The sequence below is a fragment of the Diadema setosum genome, chromosome 20 (genome assembly GCF_964275005.1).
Source record: "Diadema setosum chromosome 20, eeDiaSeto1, whole genome shotgun sequence".
In the NCBI taxonomy this organism is placed as follows: domain Eukaryota; kingdom Metazoa; phylum Echinodermata; class Echinoidea; order Diadematoida; family Diadematidae; genus Diadema; species Diadema setosum.
The window spans coordinates 23,244,707-23,261,839 of record NC_092704.1 but is presented as its reverse complement, the minus strand read 5'-3'; the positions used below and the strand labels follow the sequence as shown (position 1 = coordinate 23,261,839).

Genomic DNA, 17,133 nt, shown 5'->3' with positions numbered 1-17,133 from the left:
CTTCACAGTAGGAGAGTAAAACAAGCTGAATGTTCACACACAAGTACAGTGGCACTGCCAACTTGGATCTTACAATCATACCAATGCACACATACACACACACACACACACACACACACACACACACACACAAAATGAATAATATATAAGTAGACAACAAAATACCCTAGCCTGAAGCCAAAAATCACATTCTGGCAAGGATATAGAAAAAATAGTAGTAGGCATGCAATATCAAATTCAAAAGAAGCATCTACGTATGTTATGTTTCACTTCATTGACAAGTTTTCATTAAACACACACACACACACACACACACACACACAAAGAGACTAGTTGGCAAATTAATACAATTTGATACACACATGGTCGTCTGGATATATCTGGTTTCAATACATTCTGCGAGTCAAATTGCATTGTGGTGCCTAGACGGCACAGTGCTCAGCAAACATCCAATATGAAAAAAAGAAAAAGAAAAAGAATAGAAGTTGAAGCTGGACCACATACAAGTTTCAAAAGTACATTTTAAAAAAGCTTCTACTCATATGTTTTTACTTTTGCCAGACTTATATTAAAAACATGATTCATACATACATGTAATATGTAATCATAAGATTGAATACCAACAATAATACTAATAATATTATTATCATCAATAATGTCAAAAAACACTAGGCATTCTTAGATTAAGTTACATCTCTAGAGAAAATCACTATACATTCAACATATTTTATCAATGACAAAAGGGCAGTGACCTTATACCTACAGTCAAGTGGCACGACTACCGGTATGGAAATTTTTGTTCGAAGATTTCATCACCACATCTGCACCTTTGTATACTAGCATCTATGCACCAAATATGAAGCAAATCAAACAACTCTTTTTAAAAATCATGTTAGTAAGATCTACAGCATACATACAGACAGACAAACAAAAAACAAACTAGACATCCATGGTCATTCTTCCATCTTTTAGAGCACAGGAATTAAAACATTGCCACTGCGTCTGTGCCAAAGACTAACCTACTCTCAATCATTCATCATTAATCCTTTTCATTCAAAGCCTGTACCAAGGACACAATATAATGATATGCTCCAATGTAGACTTGCAAGGCGGATACCAAAACGATATTCGTTGTCGATCGCCATTTCCTGATAATGATACATGGTGGTCTGGTTTGAATTTCAACAGATGATCACACACAGATATGATATCATAAAGTGCAAACATGTTTTATAAATTGAAACTAAAACCTAACGGTTTCATGAGAAATGAATAATCACTTTCTGATACACTTTAGAGTGAAGCGGTTTCATGAGAAATGAATTTTAATCACTTTCTGATACACTTTAGAGTGAACTATACGGTTTACCAAAAATGTCTCTGTTAGCCTCAATAATATATGATTTGACAACAAAAGAGACAGAAATGATGACTGCTGTGGCAAGTACAAAATATGATTGTTTTGTACCTCCATAGTTGGATACAGATAAAATGTACATTGCACCGGTCACTCAGTATGTATACATACAGCTCCAAAAAGTACTGATGTACATCCCTACAGATTTGCAGGGCTCCTCAAAATCCCATTGTTATTACAAATGGTAGTCAGGCTTTTGGCTTGGATTAGGTGAAGGAAATGAGGCACACAAGCCTCAGAGCAAATCAAAAATAACAATCACAAGGTTTGCTTTTGAGCACTTCCATATTTTAAGTCCTAAAACAGCTGATGATCAGTTTAACCCGTTGAGGACGAGTCCCGAGTATACTCGGCATGTGTCTATGGGAAATGCGTGTTGTAGCAAAATCTAACCGTCCTCAACGGGTTAACTTTTATACACATGTACTGTGTCAGTTCAATGTAAAATTTGTATTATGCCATAGCACTAATTCTCATCCTTGAAAAGACAACATATTCAATTTTTCTCCTTTTTAACATTCTGTGTGATCAACCAGAAGTTGTATGAAGATTAGGAATTTCTTCTAATACACATGATTGGCCACTGCATTGTAGAGTGCACACATATCAGTATCGTTACAGGAGCAGTAAAACAGGGCTAATTAGTGGTACATGTAGATGTATGAGCAAAATCAATGCAGATGAATGCTTGTGAAAGATTGCTTGATGATACGATCGTTTAGACTGATTGACTTGCGTAATCATAAATCGTGTTCATGTCATCAGCACAAATGCTATGCTGCGGAATGTGTACGTGTACAACTGCACATAACCTGTATAGTGTGGAGTATGAAAAATATACTTCAGATTCCAGTCATGGGAAATGAAATCAAATACATCCTACTGGGCATAATGCCTTTTATAGGTGATTTGGGGTCTGTTGCAATCATAAAACTTTTTACCTTTTAAAGAAAAATATCTCAGATTACTTTTTAATAGAGTTTCTTAAAAGTAGCAGTAATGGCACAAGTATTATCATTATCATTATGACAACTATCCGTATAATCTTCCTTTCACAATGTAGTTTGATATGTGGTTAGACACCCAGTTTTTGATTTTCTACTGTTTGGTCTTGCAGAGACTTCTTGTGCAATGATTTCACTCCAAAGAATTTAACATGGCCGTCTTAACAGGCTTGCCAAAAGGAATTAAAAGCACCGATAAAAGACTGTGTCATTATGCATTTAGAATTAAGTGCACTTCACAGTAAGGATTGTGAAACAGATTAATGCAAGCAGCAAGATCAAAGCTTCTTGCTCTATAAAGCAATCTGGTCTATTCTCTTTTCATCTACTGTAAAAGTGGAAATTTTCGTGCATTTCACGCAGCCAGAAGCTGGCGTGAAAATAAAACTATGCAGATATTTTTGCATGCCATATGTTCCAGTAATTGATGTCCTGATTCGGCAGCATTAGCCCGTTGAGGACAAGTCCCAAGTATACTCGGGCAGGTGTCTATGGGAAATGCATGTTGTAGCAAAATCAAACCGTCCTCAACGTGTTAAAAACATGCGATATTCATACCTGGCCAAGGGCAAAAAATTTCTCACGCGAAAATCCACTTTTACAGTAATCATACTGTACATGTATAGGTATACGATTGGGAATTATTGGTACAAGATATGATACAGTACTTGTACTGTCTGGGAGATGATTACACATGTTACAAAATATCAAGTATATCTACTGGATGCAAACAACTTTCCATGGAACAGAACAAATTCTCTGGCCTCTATAATTTAAAGCATCATGCTCTTAATAGGTCTACATGGCAGAAGAATCAAATTTATATACCTCACTCTATACCTTATGAAACATTAACAATGAGCAGTAAATTCATGATATTATGTAGAAAACATTTAAAAGCAAGTTCATTACATGTGGTACATATGAAAGCCCTTGATAGAGAGTCAACTTTATCTCATGCCAGAGCAGAACCTGGCACGATAATAAAGAGCTCATTCAAAACAAGTTTCAAATTTCCCAGCAGAACAGACCAACTATGACTTTTGTTAGCATTTTACAGCCAAAGAGGGAAAAAAGCCAAAGCGATGTAATTTACAGTAATTGCACTTGTTGTAAATGTGGTCATATTGCAGTTGTACTGGTAGTTTAGAGTGCACTGGCACAACTTTCATAAATTTGACTCTTTGTGTGCTGCAATGTAAACCCCTACTTTGCCACATTATTTTGAGACTGCAATGCATGAGTGCTGTTGAAAAATATTCCGTGTATTTAAGCCATGCAACTTTTTATAGAAGATTTCATGCTAGAAATGTAGAACAACAAAGTTGTATACAACATTGCAAGCTTTGCTGTAAGGTAAATTTTGTGGCACAGCTACATGGATGTCTATGACGCTTTCTTTACAGCATGTCCCCTAAAAAATTACAATCGGATTTTCGCATTGATAACTGCCAATATGATGTACATGTAACTGTCTGAATGCTATTTCAGGGTCTTAAAATATAACATCTTAGCTTTAATTTGCAGAAAACCCCATTCAATTTGGTTAAGTGGTCACAGAGAAGTGTGGATTGCTTTAAAGCATGTCACAGGTCTGATTCTTCCAAGTTTAACACTTGGATGCTCTTGGAACTGCATATTAATGTGTGAACACAATGGGCAAAACTTAGAGGGAAGGGATTCCTGACATGCTCTACAAAAATTCTCATGTCTCTTTGATCACTGAACCAAATCGGATGGGGTTTTCTGTAAGATGTGGGTAAAAAGTTGCAGTTTCATACCCCAAAATTGTATTTGGATTGATTCTCTATTTTTTTTTAAAGTTATCATTGCGGAGGGTCCCATTGTAATTTTTTTGTGACATATGGTATATGTACCGTAGCATACTGCAATTCATCTGTAGGTTCATGTACTGTTGTTCGCGTGAGCAAAACATGTGAAGTTGGCAATGGGTCAACTGAGTCAGGCATGCAAACACGGCACACAAAGAATAAAAGTTGATCATGCAATGATAATTTTCCCTAGCATGAGTATTTGGGAAGTCAAATCAAATCTTGTGCAGCAAAAACAGTGTTATCTTCATTTTTTATCCCCAGAAATACAAGTAAGTCTAACAATCTAATGATGCAATCTACTCAAATGATCAAATTCAAAGAGGAAAGTTGAAGAATTATGAGAATACCAGCTGGTTATACATGAAAATTTTGAGTGCAAATCAGCAAAATTATTGTGAAGTTGTGACAAACTCAGACAAACTATTGAAGTGTTTGGAGCAGAATATAAACACACAAAACATTTATCTCCAGAGAAGGGGAAAAAATCAACCAAAAGCCTTGAAATTAGGCCAGCATAGATCTAACTCTTCTCAATGAAGCTCACGAAGAGACTGGTGCCTCCTTTGCAATTCATAGGATCAGCACTCAACCTTTATACAGACAGCGGGTATCCAAAGGCTTACCTTAGCTGCTCAAGCGTTCCGTTTCCTCTGACCTTGACTTCTTGACGACCACATTAGAATAATCCGCTTGCCCGCACAATGATTTGGGTATACAAACACTGCTTGGATATCATTCCAATGTCACTCCAACATCTGAGAGAGATAATGAACAGAAATGAAAATGTCTCCTATGAAATCAGCACACAAGTAGGTCATTCATTTGCCAACATCAATTTACAGTAACACTACACACTTACAATGGAGCAGGTCAAATGACTCGATAAAAGTACAACATGCAGTGAAACCAATTTTAATCCGGGAGCTCCAATTGAGTTCAGGTTCGAAGAAAAAATATTTACCATACGAAACTGTAATTCCATTTTCTTTCTTGTGGCACACAGGGGATGTGGCAACAGGGGATTTACTCCATGGCACATAGAGAGTTATAAGAAAGTTAAAGTTCCACTCCAGAAATGTTCACATTGATCTTACTGTTTAAAAACAAAATGAGCTGAATCAGACGATATGTTTATGTACGGAATGCATGTTTATCACAACACAACAATGCTTCAAAATGAAGACTACAAAATTCTCTGGTTGTTTTTCTGCCCAAGTAAAAAGGACATTTAGTCCTTAATTGATTGTAGGTCAGTAGTGGCAACCTCTTTGTGAGGTCACAACATCCTTACATCATCCAATTTGCATACTGACATGTGACTGCTAGTGATATCACAACTTTGTGAAAACATCAGAAACTTCTACTACAGTAGGCCCGTTCACAAACAACGAAAATCGAAATTTCAATTGCGATCCAAATTTCGATTTTTTTTTCGACCGTTCATACACAGGGAAAAATCGCACTTCGCAGCAAGGAAAGAACGATCAGTGGCCAAACTGCGCATGCGCGAATCTTGCATGACCGAAGACTGACCCCGCAGTCCAAATAGAGTTTCGCACGCGCTACGAACGATGGGATTAAAAATACCGATTTCCGAATCTCGATCGCGCTCACACACAGGACGCTTGGCAAAATAATCGCGATTATTCTGAAAAATTGCACTAATAGTGCGAGTTGGATCGCGATAAGGATCGCGGTAATTAGTGAGATTTTTCTGTCCACACTGGAAAAAATTTCGAAATTTTGATCGCGATAAGAAAATCGATTTTTAAATCGCACTTTTTCCCTTGTGTGTGAACGGGCCTAATGTATTACCACTCCCATGCATCTGCACAATGAAAAGAAAAAAAAAGAAGAAGAAGAAAAGATGTAGCTTCATGGCTTCAAAATGGTTCCAAATGTGAGTTACGGAAACGAAAACCCTAATATGAATGTGATTTGAGTAACAGCAGCAAATATTACCAAAACAAATTGCTGGATAAGAAGACAACTTCAGTTCATGATGTCAAGTATGGACAAGAATATAGAAACATAAGAAATAGAGCATATTTTCACTTACTCAGCATAATGAAAGAGTGCTTGATTTTAATATCTTTCAGAAAGCAGGGGAAATAATAATACCCTCATCATATGTCAGCACCCAGTCAATGGAATTCGTACTTTTCATGTAAGAGGTTGATTTTTTTTTTTAATTCTCCTTATACTTTCTTTATGTTCTTTTTGGAAAGAACCCCCAACCTGCCACCCTAAAGAAGCATAATACTACACGTATTACATGAAACAATGATTCAGAGAGTATGTCTACTATACAACATCTATTTCAACACTTAAGTGCCATTTCATATCTTATTTTAATGGATTTTACTGGGAATCTTTTTTTTTATGTTTTTATTGAAGAAAAAGCATGACATACAAACAAAAACAAAACAGTACTTGCAGTATAATTGGATACAATCAAACACGGCTTTACTGGGCATCTTTATATTGGAGGGACCACGACCATAAAGCAACTGGGGAGAAGGATATTTGACAACCAATTTGATTTCATATCTTTAAAGCAGTTCGAAGTTTGAAAGAAATTTTGAAAGAAATATTTTTTCCTTTTTGCTAATTGCTGTACACTTGAGACATTACATTTCACAATGAAGTGAATATCTTGGTATACATTGCTCACATAATTTCTGAAAGCTCTACATACATCATAAATTTGTGAAGCAAAGTAACGTCGAGGAATGTTCTTTTCATGTCAGGGAAATATGATTCGCAAGATCACATGGTAAAAACAACAGCTGAACAGGAAAAGATATTAAAAGTGACACCTTGCATGTTTGAAGTGCTTACACAAGGAAGTGATGGAAATGATCCCTGATGATGCACAAGAATTACCAATGTGCTTGGAAGAGTAAAATGCAAGCACATCATTGTTTAAGGACAAGTTCAATTTCATAGAAATGTGGATTGAGTGAATGCAACACTATTTAAGGGAACCCAAACCCAAAGAGCAATGTGGATTGAGTGAAAGCAGCAACATTAGTAGAACACATCAGTGAAAGTTTGAGGAAAATTGGACAGTCGATGCAAAAGTTATGAATTTTTAGGTTTTGGTGTTGGAACCGCCGGATGAGGAGACTACTAGAGGTTATGACGTATGAGTGGACAACAATACAAAGAAAATATATAGAAAATTCTACAAAAATGCACTTTTCTAGCATCATGAAAGAGCACTTGACTCACCACTTACAGAAAGCACGAGGAATAATTGCTACCCTTAACATACATCGGTTACAAGTCAAGAATTTTTTTTTTTCAAAAAATAACATTTTGTGAAATTCTCTTCACATTATCATTCTACGCATGTGACATCATACACTGTAGTAGTCTTCTCATCCAGCAGTGACTGCGCAGATACACCATAAAGGTAAATTTCCATTCAAGGAAATCACAAAGGTGTCTGTGGACCATCCCCGTCTAGCAACAACAGGTCAACTGAAAAACAACACATACTTTTCTTACTCTCAGTTGTAGGAGTTGATTCAAACAACCCAGTGTAGAAAAAGGATTTAATTCACTGGGACAGCTGGATGGAAGGCTACACTGGCCATTCTCTTTCCTCCAGTAACAAGAAAGGTAGAGCACCGGCTGAATAAGATAACATCAATCAAGACTAATTTTATACCACATGGAAACGAAAATGAGACCAAGAAAGATCAATAACCTCCCTCCCCCCACGACAACATAGCTCCAGGAAATAATTTCTGCTTTAATCAAGACTCCCCATTATTCCTTTATGTCTATCACTAGGTTAGTCCGTTCAGGGTATCATGTGTCATTTGGCAAAATATTTGAAGAAAAAGTCAACGTCCACATCTGTAGTCCAAGTGGATTCTAGGAAGTATGAGTATAACAGTCAAGTACACACAAGAGTATAAAAGTTTTCATGAAGAGCAGATGCACGTCTGAAAACAGTTTCATGAATGAAACGTGTTTTTGTTAAACAATGATGTCAGTTCCAATTTAGTCGTATCTTCACAGCTCTTCTACTGGTCAGTAAAATACAAATTATAATTAACAAAATATTCTGTCAATACTACACCATCCATAACCCCTACCTCATTCAGAAAAAAAAAAAACACCAGATAATCACTGACAAATCATTTAAACTTTACAACAATATGACAGGAAGGACATAAAATACACTTCTTTGGCTTGTGTGAAGAAAAAAAAATCGAAAGATCTTAATTTGAGACTTGTGATATGATGATGATTGAATCACCTCACTACTATTGCTGCTTGGAATAAAGACTTTAATGAAATATCTACTACAATCAGGGGCCCGTTGCATAAAAGTTACTATTATGGTAACTTTGCCACCTAATGGTAACTACCATGGCAACAATACTCAACAGCCAATCAAAATTAAGAAGTCCATGGAAGTTACCATTGGATGGCAAAGTTACCATAATTGTAACTTTTATGCAACGGGGCCCCAGATTTGTTTGGTGTTACTCTTTTTATCAATACTCAATTCAAAATATGGAGTGATTGCACTTTAAACACATCAATTTCTGGCAAAGGGTCATGCTCCTTTCGCCACTTTGGGCCCGACTTGTGATTATCATTTCAATAGCGTTGTGGGGGGAAAGCCACCGGCTAGACTGAAGGGTTGGCGGCAGGAGGGAAGTTAACGGGGAAGAGGAAATGAAATGAAATGAGAGAGAGAGGGTTTATGACGTCTATCTCATATCAATACACATGTATTCCATAGAAATGTGAGTAATTCATGCTCACTTTCATCTCCCTTTTCTCGCTCACTCTCTACCTCTCCATCTCTTACTTCTTTATTTTTCTATTTCTCTTCCTATATAATTATCTCTTTCTGGGCCATCACTCCTCCCCCTCCCCCTCCATCTCTCTCTCTCTCTTTCTATTTCACTATATATCTGTCTTTTTCTATTTCTCTATATGGTCATTTTCATAAGTTGAGAAACGTAATTGCAATGCTGAATTACAATTATGCTTACAATTACGATAGAAATTATCATCCATATACACAACCAAGGAATGCTTTGCAGATTCTGTGGTTTTGAATTTCAGAGCCAGGATGAGGAGGTGTGGCTTCTTTCCGAGTTCCCATCAATTTACTCTTAAGCGGTAAGTAGCACACACTGTGATTGCAGCACCAGCATAAACTTTATGAGGAATGCATTTTTGTTTTGTTTTGTTTTGTTTTGTTTTGTTTTGTTTTTTTTTGGGGGGGTTGAAAGGTCAGCATAAGCTCCGCCCCCCAAAATATAATATGATCTGGGGGGTCAATCCGTACACGTGACTGTTTCACGCCATAATTCTGGAAATTGGTGATTGGAAAACACCTCCTGGCCACAATTTGAATCACGTCTGGAATTACGATTCAAATCACATTCCACGATTCCAGTTTGCATACACACGGCTAAAATGCGTCATTTGAATCATGATTCTATTGATGCATCATTACAATCGCGATTCCAACTACGCACTCGCAGTAAGTGTGAAAACGGCCTACATTTCTCTCTATCTATCTCTCTATATTTCTCCATTCCTGTCTCTCTGTCACGCTCCCCCCCCCCCCCTTTCTATTTCTCTATATCTCTTTTTCTCTTTTTCTTTGCCCAGGGCAGCTAATAAAACTCTTATTCATGTCGGTGGAATGCTGAATATTTCCACCAACTCCTGTAAAATGATTTCTGGGAGCAAAGCATCACAGAATCACACATTTTGCGGCATTTTCCTGCAGACCTTTTCCATGACGATCCTTCAGTAATGATGGAGATTGCATTTTGAATTAACTGTGATACATTTGTAAATGTAATAAGAACAAATATAGTACAAGTAGTAGAAGTAGTAGTAGTAGTAGTAGTAGTAGTAGTAGAAGAAGTAGTAGTAGAAGTAGTGTCAGTAGTAGTACATATTGTAGATATGGTAGTTAAAGAGGTAATAGTAGTAATAGTAGTAGTAAATAAATAATAATTAGTAAGTAGCAAATACAATAATAATAATATTCACCAATAATGATAATATTCACCATCTAGAGTTGTAAAAGTAGTGGTAGTACTAGTAGCAGTATAGTAATACTAGTAGTATAGTAAAGAGGAGAGATGGCAATGGTGGCAATACTTCAAGTAGTTACATGATTCCACTGGAAAACTGATTACTATCACTTGATAATGTGCATCATTTTCCACTGGATATTAAATGACAGTTTCATACACGTGTGGGATCACAAGAATCTGATCTTGACTGCATACAAACATACATACACTCTACTCTTACACAGCAGACCTATGGAAATCTTGCTAAGGCTCTTCAGATATTTCAAACATTCAAAATTTAGCTTCTGCAGATTGATACGCAGATGTACAATTAAAGTATGTACATTTGCACTCATGACATTTCTGCCATTTTTTCTTCCAGTAGAATGTCAAAATTGGACTGTTTTATCAGTAAAATATTGTATGGATTCAATACATAAATATATGATTATTATGTGCATTGTTATTATGATTCCTATTACTTGTAACAGACTATTTCAATTAAAAGAAGTACATCACTTTGTTTTCTATGGTCAGAGGCAATCCGCACTCATAGTGAAACCAGTTCAACATTCACAGCATGAAAATTTTATGAGTTGGAGCCAACAGCCTTTATGGCAAGACATGATACTTTTAGGAATTGCTGGTAACTGGCATTCATTGCATTGTGAAGACAAGAAACAAAACAAAACAAAAAAAAAAACTTTTGCATGCATTTTACTTATTTGAAAATATCTTGGCTCCATGCAAAAGTTTCATGTACATGAAAAGTTCTGGTTTTACAGTATCTATACTTTATCACAAAATACTGAATAATGTAGACTGAGGCACAGATAGTCTTAACTCCAATTTTGCATTCATAACACAATGTGTGAAATCAAATTGTTTTGTAATTAGTGTAAAAGGCAATGACTACACTGTGCTAAAGTGCAGATTGAGATGCACAAAGTCACAACTCCAGTGAGTTATGATAAGAGTCTTACACTTCATAACAATGTACTGTATACATATTAATAATCAATTTGCTTCATGCCATCAAAGGCAATAAGTGCAGATTGAAATAAAGAAAGTCAGTATATTATGCTAAAATAGAGTCTAAAGCCCTGCTTTAGTAGACCTTACTACAGCAACATTGCAAGAATATCCAGAGAACAAAATTCCTTGCCTTGAAAAAGAAAAAAACAGAAAAAAAACAGAAAAAAAAAAACCAGCAGGAGATTACAAAAGCAAAAAGCAAAAGTTACCTTGAAAACGACCAAGCAACATTTTGTGAGGACAGTTTTAACAACCTGGGTTAAAAAAGAAGCAAACAAACAAACAAACAAACAAACTTACCCAGACACTACCCGGACGTTGTAACGGTAACTCGACTTTGAAAGGCTTAATAACAATGTATAGCCTACACCTTACCATCACATTGTTTCCTATGGCAAATGCAGAAACAGGAATATGCCACCACTAAATATAGTGAGGACTGAGATGCTCCTATGTCCAGCAACTATAATATCACAAGAGTTCCAATCTTCTGGCTCTTAATGAAGGGCAACGATGATATAGTGCAGGATTAATGTAGGTCGCTTCAAATGAAAGTTTCAAGTGCTTTAAAGGATCAAATTACCCTGACTGCAGAAAAACAAATAACTCTAGTCTTGAATAGAGTGTTTCAACAGATTCCACAGCGGAAGTGTTGTCAGATATTAGGATTGCAATTCGATCAAATACACTAAGTGCAAGCTCAAGCATAGAGACGTATTTAATCATCATACGGTGTATTTCCTATTAAAAGGGTCTGGGATCTGGCACATATTAATGTGAATTATGGTAACTTATTGCAGCTGCAGTTGTTGGTGATGCTGGTATGGGGGTGGGGGGGGGGGAGATAATTACTAGTTCACTGGTTGCTAGTTGCAACTGCTAGTTGATAAGCTGGAACCAACCATGTTGTTGTGAATTATTCTGTAACACTAGCAGAATAATCAAGAGGTGAAATAATCTATACGCCCCTCTGCCAATTTACTGTGAACCAGTGAGGGAACTGTAATGCAAATGTACTGTATCTAGATTTCAAAGACAGTGTGATATCGCAGGCAAGTCTTGCAGCAGTGAAGACGCATGCAAATGCACCCCTTTCATTACACATTCTTCGAATGTCAAAATCAATTAATGTTGAACTATAACCCAGATGTGTTATTATCCAAATGATGATTTTATACTCACATGTACAAAAAAACACACACACACACACATCCAAATGCATGGGTGTTTGCATACATGTGTTGTTGTGCTATGATCCCATGCGTTAGGAAATCGTACTGTTGTTCTCTTTGAATATTAACCCACCTCTTGGCCCCTCGCTTTCGGGCACTAGCACTTTACCGAGGGGTTACAAGATGGGGAAGAGCATTCGACAGCTTGCATGCATTTGAAAGCACACTCTGTGTATGCATATACCCCATAGATGATTTTATCTTTACAGAAATATTTTGTGTCCTATGAGTATGCACAAAGAACTAAATGTAATCTCGCTGTTCAGATAAGAACAGATGGATAAAAGTTGTCTTTAATAAATAGATTATCTCTTGGCCAGCCAGAGAAGTTTGCTAGAAGTTGTTTTGACGGAAAATTGTCACTGAAAAAGCAGCACAGGAAAACTGTTATAAACTTTTAACATTGCATTGCCCTTAACAATTCTCAAACAGTGAAGATACCATGCTATCAGGATGCAACATGTGATAACAACATCGACGATGCCGGAAGTACCCTACCACTGACAAAAGCATCCACTTTTGAGCCGCACACATTTTCACATGCATGTCTATTTGTCTTGGGATATCAGCAATGCTTAATGCAGGCAATAACCACCTGATGATTAGGTAGACAATGTGGGGACATTTAATGTCTGCATACCTTGACGAGGATAATCTATTATAAAGCGTGATTGAAGCCACAGAAAGAATTGACGACCCTCGTCCCAGACAAGACAACACACACATAATTATCATTTTCACCACCCTACAGCAGGAAGTCAAGCTTTAGAAGCGATCCTGTTTATTAACACTCCTCATACATCTAAACAGGATGTGGGGGAGGAAATCCTCGGTGTTCATTAGCTGAACAAACACTCCATTTTCATACTTCAAGCTGTGATGTTATATCATCATTAAAATCTGAAAAAGCTATTCATATTTAAGTTTATAAATATTCCCGGAGTCTTCATCCTGTATGATGAATATATACTGTATAGGCCTAAATACCATTCATTAAAAGAAAATGTGAGCAAAGCAGCTTCTATAAGTAAATGTAGTCCCACATACCCCTATTCATGTTTGGGATTTTCAGCATTTCTTTGAAGGTGAAGTTTCTGTAGTGGACCTACATAGTATGCCACCTATTATAATAGGTGCTGTAGTACACGGCAATTTTTTTTTGCAAGGTTTTCATTTTCACAAATTTTGCTGACTAATATCACTGCCTAGTATGGTCAAGGAGATGTCATTCGCATAAAATCTGAAAAAGAGAAAGTATGATCATGGAGCATGTGAAAGTGGTATTACATTATATGATCCTTTCAATTCCATGCTCCAGCCTTTCATTTCAAAGTCCACTTTAGTTTTTAGCTCCCACTTTCTGACAATAATTAATCATAATCATGCGGTTGGTTGCGGGTGGTCACTGGTTGTATTCAGATATAATTACTCAGAGCAGTTGTTGGTACATGGAACATTTATGGTTTTAATATAGACTTAAATGCCTCCCCAAGGCCTGGCAGCAATGTCAGTCTACATAGTTCACATCACATTTCCTTATCAGCCATAATGCAGCCTGCAGCACTTGGTAGCTTCCAGTTGCTACGTAAGTCACAAAAATGCACTGCAAAAACTTATGTCTCCTTTTACAATCATAAAAACATCAGAATGTCTATCAACATCCAATGGCAAAAAAAAAAATGTATATCTTTATTTGATTCGACATTCACTTCTCTCCTTTATGAGTTCTCTTGTTTCATTATTCGAAAGGTCAGTATGAACATAATGAAAAACAAAAATTTTCACCCTGATAGCTATCTCAAAGAGCGCCTTTTCCTGGTAACCAGAATGTTTTGGGAAGTGACATGGACATTAGCCTTCGTTCAAAGACTCTCGCCAACCTTATATACCTTCCCATCAGGCATTTCCCCATGTAGGCTTTGTCAAGAAGGATATGAGATCTGCTGAAAATACATACCCACTGTCAGTAACAGCCAAAAGTACCCCCACCCCCACCACCTCCACCTCTCTCACCCTTTTCACAATAAACAGGACTGAGTGGAATGGCAGTTAGGTTGTGAGAATAAACAGACAGTGCTTTCATTCTCAAACCTAGTCTATCCTCACGCATGCACGGGACTAATGGATTTTTTAATAGCTGCTGTACTGAGCATGAGCGCATATGCTGTGTCATACGCTCTCAGTTCACCCGTCTAACATTTCTCATCTGCAATCACGCTTCAATGATGCTTTTGCACGTACATTGTACAATCCATTTTCAGAGTTACAGATTATTCAGACATGAAAATTAAGTTTCCCAACTCAGGGATGATATTGAGGTTTGTTGAAAAAAATTGAAATCAAAAATGTTTGGGTTATTTTGTTTATAATACATAGAATAAGCAAAATGAGTATAGACTGGAGAAAAGAAAAACTCTGAAATCAGATTTAAATCTACAGAATATCATGCCTACAACTCAAGTAACTGCTAACAATATTCCAAGAATATATGCACTTGATCTTTGAATTGGTCATCAAATTATTGATGATTATTCAACAATGTAATGTGATGCTCTTGTTTAATAATACACTTGCTCGCGGATTAATCTAACTGTAATCGAAGAAGCTGAGTGAAGTTTGTGTGAAATCTGAATTGGAACTCATTCCATCTTCAGTGATATTCCCTTCCCCCCTTTTTTTTTTATAATAAACTATACAAAGTAACTATAACCCCACAGTGGCATGTAGCCTTCTGAGTCATCATTCTGAGTGACAATGAGCCTAATTCAGTTTGAGATCACCTACTGTGCCCCCAAAATCAAGAGCAAACATACTATTATATTTGTTTCCTGACTTTACAAGCCAGAGGTGGACAATAACATGAGTCTTTTCACGAAGAGTTCTTTCATGATAGAACACAATCATCTTTGGGGTTTTTTTTTCCCCAAATACCGTAAACGCACAAATTTTCGTGGTACATTATTTTTTTTTCACATTTCGCAAATTCTAAAACCAGCGAAAATATCTTCACAGTTTTCTTTGCACAGTTTGAATGGGGAGACAACTGCACACCGCGAATTCAAGAACCCGCGAATATGCTTTTGGGCCACTCAACATGAAAAATTAATCATGCAAAATATTGAAGTTTACAGTAATATGTATTCACTTCCATTCAAATAATGCCAGAAACAGCAATTTACTTTGATATTACTGTGCAACATAAACAAAGTAATTCTAGGTAGCAATTGAGACCTACATTTCATTTTTCAATGTAAAAAAGAGATGACATTCAAAAGTACAGCAAATTACCAACCTAAAAAAAATGGATGCATATAAAAACTAGAAATGTCGCTATGGCGACTGATGCCTCCGCCATCATGCATGATTCTCCAAATAGGTGTATAGTACAATGTCTTCACAATGCGTGATGACAGTTTCACATAACTGGCAAAATAATGAAATGACAGGTTTGTCAGAAATATCTTGAATGTTCACTTTCCTTGAACTGGGTTTGCTACACACTGTCTAAGAGTGCACGTACACATATTTAGGGAATTGAGAATTTTTACTTGACTTCTGACGGACCCTTTTATAAGTTTTATGCATTGAGTAATTTCCAAGGTATGAAGAAAGAGTGTAATTACAGTACAAAATAGATTATTTGAGGGGCATTGAAACCTGGCCTTTGACCCTTAACCTTTGACCTTTGACCTTCTGGCTGGAAATTTCCCGGAGAATCTCCATTAAGTAATGCATGTATATATTAAGTTTTTAAACTAATAATGCAAGCATTATTAGTATATGAGGGAAATAGTAAAATTTTGAGGAGTTGACCTTGACCTTTGACCCCTGACTACAGTATTAACCCATGACCCCTAAATTCCCTAGATAATCCCTGCCAGTCAGTACATGCGTATGTACCAAGTTCAATAAAGATACATTGAACCATTTGTGAGAAAAGTGATATTGCAACATTTTCACCTAACCTTTGACCTTTTGACCTTTGACCTTATGACATGAAACTCTCTCTGGAGAATCTTTATGCAGTAGTACAGGTCTACACTAAGTTTCAAGAAAATACCTTTGGGCATTGCATAGATACATTATGGGGGAAATAGCAACATTTTTAGCATTTGACCTTGACCTTTTGACCTTTGACCTCTTGCCAATGTCCCTAAAATCTACTCAACTAATTGTCCCATCATACATCATCCTTGGACCAAGTTTGGTGAAAGCTGCTTCATCCAGTTTTGAGTTATCACATAAAGAGATAAATTTTAGGATTTGACCTTGATCTTTGACCTGTCCGATTTCACTAAAAAACTAATCAAGTAATTGCCCCATCATACATCATCCTCCGACAAAGTTTGGTGAAATTTGCTTGATCCAGTCTTGAGTTATCGTGTAAACAGATACAATTTCATGATTTGACCTTGACCTTTGACCTTTGACCTTTGGCCGATTTCACCCAAAATCTAATCAAATAATTGCCCCATCATACTTTATACTTGGACCAAGTATGGTAAAATTCCAGTCAATATTACTCAAGTTATCGCGTAAACGAAA

The 17,133-nt window shown here is 36.6% G+C and overlaps 1 protein-coding gene across 1 annotated transcript in view; it reads right to left on the bottom strand.

The window, feature by feature from the left end:
• LOC140243760 (unconventional myosin-X-like) overlaps window positions 1-17,133 on the bottom strand; it is a 195,782-nt gene that overhangs the window by 158,290 nt on the left and 20,359 nt on the right. Inside the window, exon 2 of the mRNA XM_072323425.1 lies at window positions 4,880-5,011. The gene's annotated coding sequence lies outside the window, so the exon portion shown is untranslated. The remainder of the gene's footprint in view (window positions 1-4,879; window positions 5,012-17,133) is intronic.